This window comes from Aulostomus chinensis, chromosome 1 (assembly GCF_037954235.1).
Source record: "Aulostomus chinensis isolate RoL2024-O1b breed Wild chromosome 1, RoL_Achi_v1.0, whole genome shotgun sequence".
NCBI lineage: Eukaryota > Metazoa > Chordata > Actinopteri > Syngnathiformes > Aulostomidae > Aulostomus > Aulostomus chinensis.
The window spans coordinates 63,032,386-63,044,508 of NC_141320.1; the positions used below are offsets into that span (position 1 = coordinate 63,032,386).

The 12,123-nt window shown below is 41.0% G+C and overlaps 1 protein-coding gene across 4 annotated transcripts in view; it reads left to right on the top strand.

Annotated features, from left to right (window-relative positions):
• nid2a (nidogen 2a (osteonidogen)) overlaps nucleotides 1–12,123 on the top strand; it is a 73,815-nt gene that overhangs the window by 9,983 nt on the left and 51,709 nt on the right. The gene's annotated exons all lie outside the window — the stretch shown is intronic.

Below are 12,123 nucleotides of genomic sequence, written 5' to 3' on the forward strand. Positions count from 1 at the left end.
AGGGAGTGGACAAACAGAGATAAGTGGAGATATGTCAGCGTGAATCGTTACAAGGCTAAAGCTAATATTTTATGCATGTTATTTTAGTTTGAAATCCTCAGCAGCAACAGTTTTACGCTCCTGTAGCTTCTATATTTTTATGATTTGAAAACACTTGAGCTCACAGCAGACTGAGGAGCAGAGTAAATCAGCCCCTCTCCTGCCCTCCCCTCTATGACATGCAATAATATACTTTTTCACAAAAAGAGTTGAAATACCCTCCTGTGTGTGACACTGAGTACAGGAATATGAGCTGCTGCCAAACTGTGGAGGGCGTGAGAATCAAATGTACATCAGGGATAATGAAAAGTAATTAGCTGACGTTATTGTCATTTCAACAGCAATCCCAAGAGAATGAGCTGAGTATTTAATTATATATGATGACCTCATAGAGTTTATGTGAAGCACAAACCCAATTGGATGATGTTGAGAAATTAGCTGCATGAGGTCAGGAAGAAATATTTGGTGGATTTTCCCTTTCGATTGAGCATGGCAGCCCCCCTTGACCTTCACTGTATTGATTGGCAGGAAGCCACCACCAGAATGCTCTCTGTTCTATAGCTACTGTCTCTTAGCAACAATATGATAAAGTGCACTTCTGTATACGTCCAACAACTCGATCCATCAGACTGCACAATCAATGTTGATGTTCCATCCAAAATCAGATTTGGAAAGATTCCTGCTAGGAAATTGACTAAAGCTTGAATTTATCATTAAAGAAAAAAACAAACAAACCTCTTAGCGTTGATGGTTACTTCAGCAAAGAGACAACAGTCTCTCGGGGTAAGGATGAAAAATGATGGATGGAATAAAAACCCGAAAACAAATCAATTTTAGACAGAACTCTGACACATGGCATCTAAATTCTGACATGATAAATCCAAATCATGAGGTTTTGAATCACAAATTGAATTGACTGTTTGTCACGATACAAAATGTAAAAAAAAAAAGAAAAAAGAAGTCCAACCTGAGAAACTCGTGTCACCACTAGAGTTGTGCCTATGCTTCAAATCCTCCCCACGATAATTCTTCTTATCACTGATATCTTGCTGCTGGGTTTATTTGCTCCTCTTAAAAATTCCGGCATGAGGAAAAGTATGTTAACAACATTTCCATGTGTTTATCCTGGGGATTGATTAGACCTCCTGCCAGTAGTGGTGTTTGCATTTTGGGGATTTTGATTTGTGAATCAAATTTGATTATAATTTTTTGCCAATATAATTTGTATGTTAGCCATGATGAGTGTAAGTCATGAGAGTACTGGACTTACAAAAGGTGCAAGTTACACAAGAAAAAAATCAATAAAAAAGGCAGAAGCAGCCTGTGGACTGCATGTTTCAAGAGGGCTGCTTCCACAATTAAAGTGCAGAGTTAACAAAGCGAACAGAGGATTGTTAGAGCTCCGTTACCAGCTAAGGAACGAAAGGAATATGCTCAATTTCAGTAGATTTGATTGTCTTCATTTTGAAATATTTTATTCCATTCTCAGTGAAGAAAGAATTCCATGACTTAATGTTTTTATTCAGACAAAATGTGGAATCCTACATTCAAATTAGATGCAGCCAGATTCAAGCGATACGTTCCAGCGAGGAAGAGAAACTGCTGGTTGTGGTGTTGGAGAAGGTTTCAGCATCACTTTGAAACCACTCTCAGTCTGCTGCTCTGGTTTCGCAGTCAAGGCTTACTGTGTGGTTATATGTCCGGTCAGGATGAGCAGAGCGTGGGAAGACTGAGCCGGTCACATTTCATGCATGTACCAGTGTTCTGCAATCAGGGTGATTATGGTTGAAGGATTCCTATCGTGCTGTGGTTCTTTAAAATCAGCCACAAATCTCCTCTAAAACTAAACACGTAATATCCTTTGATACGTGTTATGGGAACTGTGGAGATGATATAATAAGATGATTAAATCAGTAGAATCCCTTACATTTCCCCTCAAGACTCGTTCTTACAACAGTGTGATAGTAACTTGGTGCTGAGACTGTATATTGTTGTAGCTTTAGATGTTGTCATGGTTCAACTGCAGATTCTCTAATCCTCTGGAAACGGTTGGATATTTTGAGAAGAAGATTTCTTGCTTAGAGGTAGATGAAATGATTAATCCTGGTCTGGTGTCTCTGCGGGAGTTGAGCTTATTTTACTCTGATTAACTCCCTGCAATTAGATTAAATGAATGACATCTGTTGTGCTGTGCTAAAATAGATGGACTGTAATTCAGATTTGAGACTGATGCCACAATTGAGTGTATTTGTTGATGCATAAATGTGAAGTCTGTCGTCTTCACAGAGCGTGTGTCGACCTTTAAGGTGGTCCGGCTGCTCTCATCTCAGCAGCATGACGTCATTAGTTCGCCATTATTTCATCAGCATTTTGAGAATCGTATTACTGTGTGATACATATGATAGCTGTTAGTTACACCCTTCTTCCTATATGCAGCCTTATGTTTCATTCCCCAGGAGCAATCATAAAGTAAACTCAATGAAGACAATGTATTCAATTTCAATACTTTATCTTACCAAAACTGATTAAATTGCAGTAGTGATATTGTGAAACAATTTCTCCTGGGTTTCTAGGCTTGTATTTCACGAACATGAACACTAACTGTAAAATATTGGATTGCTTCAAATCACATCTCCTATATTCTTGGTTTTTACAGTCAATAATTACGCTGTAATTTTTCAGGCCTGTATGTTTCTGCATTGTTTAAAGAGTTTATAATTATAATCCTTAATGGGCCCCCACAGAGATAAATTAAGTTTTCTGAATCTGAATTGATAATGTAAAAGAAAGTCAAAACAAAAAGCCATCATCATCAGTGAGGGAAACGGGTTAGACATAATTTTCAATCACTAACAGTCATTCAGCCACAAAAACATCAACAGGAAGACTAGAACAGCATCCGTCCGACCGCAGTCTCTGACAAAGACGGGTGCTTTGTGTCAGTACTCTGAAGATCCCACAGGACTGATATGAAACAGCAGATAAGAGTATTTGAAGCAGCCCTAAGCTAACAGGATTGCTTTGCTGTGCAGTTGTTGAGTGTAAAAACAAAGTCTGGACCCCTACTGTGACAGTTCTGGATTAAGACACGAGTCTTTGTAGGGTTTGTCCCCAAGGTCACATCATCTCTGGCACTGTGAGTATCTTCTCCCAGCCCTGCCTGGATTTGTCAAACATCAGATCTTGATAACGAGTTCTGACAGGCCTTCCATAAAACACACCCATTTTCACAAGAATGTACACCCGGTGAGAACAGGGAGCTCATATCATGCCACATTTTCAGCGGCAATGTTTTGGTGGACTTTTGTTTTTCCCAGTGGTGTTGCAGCAGTTATTGTTTATGGATAAACAGAAAAAGAGAGAGACAAAAAAAAAAAAAAGGGAAGATGGCCATAAGAGAAGACCAGTAGCTCGTAGAGTTACTTCACCCAGAGCAGCTGGCGGGGCTCCAGCTATTAACAGTTAAGGGAGACACAACGGCCATTTCGCAACAAACCAGTGATTCAAGAACACTTACTTATGCTGTAACAATGTGAGTCAAGGCATGATCTCAGGAAATGAGTTGTCATCACTTTTCAACTTGTTCTCACGAATATTAAGAAGAGGTTTCTCTTGTCTACTAATTTTAACTGTGTAGCTAAAATGTGGAGGCTCGAAGTTGACCAATTGTTCTGCTAATTCTTTTTTGTAAAAAAACAAACAAGATACTAAAGTAAAGTTAATTAAAGAGTTTTTTCAAGCTGCAAACTAATGTCGTTTAGAATAGAAAGAGACGTAAAAATACGTTAAAATAAAGAGAATGCACTGTTCATTGATTGGAAATTAGTTAAGTGGCTCTCGCAGCAGAGGAGGTGTGGAAGATTTAAACCCTGCTGAAACTGAAAGAGTGAAACTTGACATGCTCAGACCTGCAGCTCTGATGCAGGAACAATCTAACTGGATCCTGTGTTTCTAGAGTAAGTGGAAGCTGTATCTTCAAGTGTCTGAGTCATACTCTAATCACACTCTTCAGTTGTTATTTTTTCATCTTTGGAGCAAAAAGTTAATTACTGAGGTTTTGTTTTACACTTCCATTACGTCACCTGTCTTGTTATTCAGAAGCAGGGCAGCATTTTAATTAAAGACACATGTTACTGGGGTGGGGGTGGGGGAGTCTTCTCATGACGCCGTGCTGATGTTGAGACAGACAGAGACTGACCGTCCGTCAGAAGACATGTCAGGTGTCACTCAGCTGACTCTTTGTGGCAGATGAGCTCTGCGCTGCGCTCCTTAATGTAGCTCTGGTGAGCTCACCTGCTGGCCCTCTTGGCTTCATCCCCTGTTTCCTCACCATCTGCACTTGTTTACTCTGTTGCTGTTGCTGTGTCTGCCGATGATGCAACAAAATGTCAAGAAATACAGTGTGAGGGAGCCCAACTGAGGTTTGTTCATGCAGCAAAACTCTGTGTATTTGAACCATTCTGGTAGTGTCCATTGCTGGTATTTATTGTTGTTTTATCACTCTGTTTGTAGGTTAAGTAGAACACTTTAATACAAACAGTTAACAGTAGCAGATTTAGAAATTTATTGGTTTCCCTGAAAGAAACAAGGAATCGGGAGACAATTTTGGCTCAGGCCAGAGATGTCTAGACCACTGACTCTTTACCCCGTCAACTCTCAAACACAAACACACACACCTTTTACCGAGTCAACTTGTAACTGTCTTTGCCAGTTTACCCAGATTCCCAACATCACATGCTGTTGACCTTTCTTCCCTGAACAGATGTATCCTGCAGGGGCACAGAGCCATCTCTAAATATAAGCATGAGCTCCCCCATGTAGTTAATAGGTCTTATTGGATGTACAACATTATTAGAACTGTGGATGGAATACCACAGAACGTGATAAACACATGGTTGACAGCAGGGTTCCTCGCACACAACCTCTGACTTCTGTCTGTGGAGTTTGACAAACACGGATGACTCGATACCCAGACTGTCTAAACTGTACAGATATGTTTTCCAGATACTCACATTAAAAGCTTTTTCACAGCCCCATGCAGCCGATTCCCACTTCAGCTTTTGCTCTTGTCAAAAGAGAGAAAAAAGAGGAACAGAAATAGAGAAGTCCGTGTTCTGATAATTTTAATTTTCAACCAGTCTGTGGTACAAGGAGGTTGATAACCTAGCAAATATGGGCTGTTAATGACTTGCAGTTCCAGATGCTTTCTAAGAAATAAAAATATTAAATGTTGTCTTGCAAAAAATGATCTTCTTTCGTCCAATTTTTTAGTTATTCAGACTGAAACGAAGTGAATGTCTCGGGGCTGTCACAGTCCGATGCCTGCCTCTGTTTGACATGTTGGGAGAAATAAGCTGCTGCTTTTAGGTACCACAGAGTTTAGACAAACTTTACAGTGAGAAAGAAATGGAAACAAGATTGCCTGAGTTTCTTTTGTCAAAACCCTTCAATTTAAATAGTCTGACTCCAGCCAAAACAAACACCGACCAGGTTTAAACTCTTGTGGGATCTCGTTATACCTTACAGGGTAGTGGAATTAACTCCAGTGTGCCCATATCAGACGTTTCTCTTCAGTCGTCTGAACCATTCTGTCTCTGAAAGTTGCTTTGCATTTCAGTCCTAAAGTTCAGTTTGTAGTAATCTTTTCATAGCACTAAGGATTCTACCACTATTACTTGTTTTGAGGAGACAAAATCCATCAAGTTCTCATGAATGTTTTGAAGTAGTGATGGGATCAGTTTACTGTTCTCACAACTGGGCGAGCTGGAAAAAACCCATGTGTTATTGTATTTGACTAAACTAGGTGTCTTGAGACTGTTTGTCACCTCTGTGTAATAGTGGACATTTAAAAGTTAAGCAATCTCTCTTTTTTTTTTATTCGCTGCAGTGAACGACCACAGGGAAATCCCTCTTTAGCTCATTTGTCTCTTCGCTCACTGTTGTCAGTCGCTCCCGCTGTTGATGAGATGTGTTTGGACAAGGAGAGTGGAGGAGGGCTGTTGTTTTGCAGAGGAAGTGGTTTCATGAGACGGAGGTCAGAAAAAAGAGGAGCAACATTCTGAGATCAATTATCATGTCTGAATCATACTTTTCATTTCTCAACAGCCAGTTAGGCAGAAATTAAGCCAAACAGCCCTTCAGTGGGTGGATGGCTGTCATGTTTGTTACGAATGTTCCCAAGACTAAACAAACCCACTTAAAGTAACCTCAAGCATCACACCAGTGACTGCATGCAGGCTGTGATTGCATCTGGGGATCACTTTTTAAAAATTCCACTTGTATTTTTCTGTTCAAACAGGGTTGTTTTTCAAAGGTCAGGAAAGCAGATTCATAGTCAAGTCAAGTCAATTTTATTTGTATAGCGCCAAATCCCAACAAAAGTTCTCTCCTGACACTTTCCAAGTCGAGCAGGTCCAGCACCACACTCCTTCAAGGAATCTACACCCAACAATTCTCCATCAGCAAGCACATCCTGAAACAGCAGTGACGAAAACCTTCCTTTACCAGGCAGGAACATTGAGTCGATCCAGGCTCAATGGGGACGGCCTTCTGCTTTGACTGGTTGGGGGGGAAAGAGAGCAGGAGGGTGGGGCAGAGACAAAGACAGATAATGGAGGAAAACAGATACATAGAAGGAAAGAGAGGGACAGAGATAAAGAGAGAGAGAAAGGGAAGAGACTGATGGACAGACAGGGATGTGAGCAGGTGATGCTAAGGGTGGCAGCTTGAGCCTCTTCAGGTCTGTAGCCTCCTCCAGCAGCAGCATCAGTCAGGGATCTGGGAAGTGGACATCATTATAGACATCAAAATATCACAAACTAAAAATGACGATGATGATGTGTAGTTGCTCTTGTAGGAGAATCTGAAGTTAGCAATCCCTGTTTTTCTCCCCTGACATGTTTGAGACTCGAGTGTAGACCTACCGCACTGGCACATGATGTGTGATGGGGGCGTGCTTCAGATGTCAAAAATTCTCTCCTGAATTTTTTTTTTTGTGAGTCATCGAGGGTGCACCAGCAGATCGAACACTAAAGAGTGACACTTAACCTGCCTGCTTCACCTGATAAGAGCTCAACCCCCCCAGGCTCCCTCTGCCTCCACAGGATTCCATACAGCACATACACACTGCTGTATGTGCAATAAATTTATATTATGAATGCGCATGTGCAAGAACTGTTTAATCTCAGAGAAATATCTGTTTAACTTAACCATTATGCTGCTCATTTGATCATATTTCCCAAGCAAGGGTATAGATGTGACAAGAATAATCAAGTTTAACCTCCGAGGAGCCTTTGAGCAAAGCATGAATCTTCCATTTACTCTCTGCTCACGGGAAAGTGGCACAAAATGTAGCTGGAGTTGATAAATCTTCACCTAAGTCATGTTGCTATCAGAGCAGCAGGGTGGCCTAGTCCTTCAGCAAGTCCCTGATTGCTTCCAGCTCTGGCCTTTAAATTCTGTCGCTCACTGTCAGGCACAGGAAAACAGCGATTGCCCAGGGGCATCACTAACATCTCGTATATCACCACACAAGACGTTGCAGTTGCCAGTGCTGTGGACGGTGATATTTCTTTCCCTACCGCTTTACTCACGGTCACCACACCACTTCATGATCATCTCGGTTTGAAAACCTCTTACACAGAAAATAGTGTGTGTGCAAGTTTGAAAGTGAGGCCAATAAAACCCCTCCATAGATATTTAAGGTGGAAAAATAACACAATCTCTGCTTCATTGCTTGTCCTTCCCCAGCACTTCATTCCAAGTTTCGAAGCTCTAAGACAAGGAGACGCAGAACAGATGTTCTTTCCATTTCAATTCCATTGTCTTTCCTGCCACAAAATGTATGTCATGCGACATTTCTACACTGGAAAATCTTGCACTTTTATCTTCAAAACTTATTCTTTCTGAAAGATTCTGTATAAATGCTGGTAAAGAAGTAAAGCACTGGTTTAGCAACAGCATGGCAGCTGTTACATCCCTCTTAGGTGCAATATCACAAATGAGGCAGAGTATTTTTCAGTCCTCAAATATGTGGTTTCAAATATCACCACAGTGTATCTGGGTGTAATTTCTGTTAGAAAAGCCTCTGAGGCAAATGAAACCATTTTAAAAGAGAAGAAGAATGTCCCCTCATTATAGTAATGGTGAGGAAATGAGTGTTAATTTTCAAAAGGAAATTTATAGTCGGGCTTTAAAAGCACAAATAAAAATTAGTTCTAACCCGATGTGATGCAGATCTGATCTTGTCACCATCCCTCTCACGTTTATATCCACTGGGCTTGGAATCATAAAGCAGAAATATGGCCGCTGCCCCCCCCCCCCCCCCCCCCATGTCTGCTCCCAGGATTCAAAGGAGGCATGCAAGAAATGTCTGTCAGACTATAGCTGCCTTGATATTGAGGCTGATTTAATTTTGTGAAATGCAATTATCGGCCTGGTCTCTCGATCTTTCAGTCATTGGGTTAACAAGTGTTGTTTAATGAGTGCGTTTAAATTGGATGATTGTTTTGTTCATCCACACTAAGCAGTTTATAAGATCAAAGATGAGAACAAACACAAGCTCTCTAATCTAGGAGCTGACTTAGCAAGGCTGTGCTGAGCTGGATCGTGTTCTCACTTGCTCATTTCCCCTCAAGTTATACTTTCCTGTGTACATAATGACCCGCTGACCTCTCACTTTCAACTTGCTTTTCTAACCTTTGACCTGCAGAGAGAGCACGAGGCCGGTGCTCTTTATTGTGACCCCCTGGTTGTGGTGAAGTTGTGAAACTCAGGTTACATGAAGCAAAAGCTGTGTTTGGTTTAAACAGAAACTCCTTTGTTGCACACTCTGTTCAAGTTGCAAATATTGCAGTATCACACTTCAACACTGCTGAAAATGTCCCGCAGTTGAACCTGTGTGGCAGAGTAGATGTCAGTGCTGTGATGCACATGGTGCCTCTCATTATCTAGTCCAGCATGCTGTTTAAAACCACAGCTGTCGTTTCTCAGAACTAAAGAGGACTGGCAAGTATTATTCATTGGTATGTGACTGTAATTCCTGTAGGTGTTGATGGACTCATTTCAGAATGACTTGTAAGGAGAACAAGATTATCTAGATAGAAGTTCGCCTGTTGAAACAGTCATTTTCTGTTTACGAGACAGACGTTGTTATAAAATTATCGCTTTACTTTCTTAATGACTGCTTAAAGATGATGTGTCTGGCAAAGACGTGAGTTGGAATATAAAAGTGATTGAGGGATTAAGATATAAAAATTTCCCAATTCTGGATTATTTGCTACATAAATCTGTTAGGTTACACATTCAGCACATTTTTAGTTCCCTATGTTGATGACACCCTCTCCTAATGTGATAAAACACAGAACAGAATTTTTTTTTCTCGAAAGGCTCATAGTCTCTCATAGTTTCACTTGTGTATAAACTACAAATCCTGTAAGGCTGCAAATGATTATGATTTTTCATTAATTAAACAAATCATTTTTCTGTTGGTAACTTTTGTTTAAAAAAAAAAAAGTTAGAAAATCAAAATCTAAGGCATCAGGTTTTTCCAGCAGTGGTCCTCCCTCCATCCGTGTTCCTCCACCTCATTGTTGTGTTTTCATTTATCTTTCAGGCAGGTGATATTGTAGTTTAGTGTTTTAAGCTCCTCCATAGTGGAAAAAACGTCCCTTTCACACTCATCCTGGGCCTGGAGCGCTTTGTAAATCCCAAGATGGACGGCCGCCAGTACTCCGATGCCACTACTTGGAATCAGCACTCACAACCAGAGATTACTGGACAGTGTTAATTAATCTACTAATCTATAATGTGGGATAAACTCAGTTACTGCCTATTTGCTGTTGATGCCCTGCTGCTCAATTGGATGGTAATTGTTTATTAGTGGGACATTAATTGACAGAGAGCATGCATCATTTCATGATGAGGTAGGGGTAATTATTGGGGGAAATGACATCCATGTAGCATGTAATCTAATGAGGTTGGAGGAGTCTGACTCGGTTCTGTTAACCTGTGGTAGCTTTCCTTCCACCAGTGCATGTTTTGTTTGGATTTTCTCACTTTGGAAGCTAACGAAATCATTTTTTCGTCAAACGAACCGGTGAAGCTCCAGTTCATTATCAGGGAGCAGTTGTGGTTCAAACGAAACATGACTGTCGGTAGGAAACAGGAGGTGAACTACAACCTCCTGTGTCAAAGTCTAACTGTGAAACCCGCGGTGACCTCCCCCCACTGTGCATCGTCTGCCTCTATCCCAGCGTCACACCATTTCCTCCTCTCTTCCCAACTGACAGGAGTCACCAATGGCTAGTAGAGTAGAGGGCATGAATTTTAGAGGGGATATCTTGAATTGATTCATAATTGCCAAAAAACGTGTCCGTCTAAATGATCGTAAGGAAAGGCAGAACTCATCAGTGCAGCGCTCATTCAGTGTACACCTCCAAAAAAGGCAGCATTTGCATTATGGATTCAGTGATGTAATGGTTAGCTTTGCATGATGAAGGTCAAGTATTCTCGGAGTAGACACTCATCCAGTACAAACACAACAAGACGGCGGCCCCATGCAGCCAAATGAAAGGTCTGTTTCATTTCAGAAGCTCTGATCTTCACAGGGTTTTGTTTTGTTTTGTTTTTTTAACTGATGGCTTTCAAAGAGATAAGTGTTGCACTTGAGAGGCTGGTTTCACCGCTGCAGACACACACACAACACACTGGAGCATGCTGTTAACCCCCTTTACCCCAGAACACACACAGCAACGTCTGTTTCCACATGACAACAGTAAAGCCAGTCAGTTAATAGCTCTTTCATCTCATTGCTCTGAAGGCGGCAGGATGCTTCTCCAATAATTGCATTTGCTGTCTACAAGTAATGTTTCATATTTCAGTTCATTGGACTAAAGGGCTGATAATTCCCCTTTCTATTTATTCACATCAGTTTGCAATTGTTTAAGAATTGAATTGTGGCATTGAAATTACAATGTCTGATAAAGATCTGTATCCATGTTGGTCATTTTCTGAATTAACGGACAATCCCAGACTGCGAGGGCAGAGGGTGAAGATGGGCTTTTATTGTCAGTGCATAATCATTGACTCTGAGGATGAGGAGGTTATGTTGTCAGCCCTTCCGTTGGTTTGTGCTCCTGTCTGTGAGCAAGATTTCACAACAACTACCAGTCCAGAGTTTATGAAATATTTCGTTTCGTATGGAGGTCCAGCTGCCCTCATGGAATCTTGGCAAGTCACAGATACATAGAAAACATGGTTGATAACATGCAAACAAAATACAACAGCATGATAAAACTAAGCATGTTGTTCTGATCACCAGCATCTGGTGGGCGTGTGCAGCCACATGCTGCCGCCTCCAGAAATGAGACCGAGGAGATTAATTTGCCGAGTGGATTGACAGAGAGGGTGAGGAGCAATGTGAATATAAATTATTGTTGGCGTATAATGTCTCCATTGGATCGTAACTCATGATCAATTTGATTACCACACATCGCTGGTCACTGGTCACTGGTGGCAGGAAACGAGGGACGGAAAGGCCAGTTGTGGAGAAAGAGACAGAATTAATGCTTGAAAGAAGACGGCTTAGAATGTTCTACTTGCACCACAAGACCAACAAAGCCTCGCTGCTAGCAAACCAGACCATTCGCTGAAGTGAAACTGAACTGCAAGGAAAGTTGAATAGAAGGTTAACAGTAGGATATCTCCAACCTGAAGTCCGTATTTGTAAAGCACAGCACTCTGATGAACATATGTTTCCTCCTATATTGAACAAAACAAATGATTCACTACCAGCAATTCATGGCAAGTGCTCAGCTACATCACGTGGCAGATTAGACGGATGAATACCTGGTGGAAACAATCAATGGACTGAGTACTACATTTTTGAAATACTATTCTAAGAAACTGAGGTTTGAGATATAATCGTACGATTTTGAATATTTGGCAGTACTTGTGGCCCTGAGTCCTTTTATCTATTCCTTGAATAGTTCAGGGATAGCTAAGGGGCAGGGAACGAAGGGGAGTAATTCTTTTGAGATAAGAGTTCACAAAATAAAAGAATAAAAGGCACCACTCATACTGAGA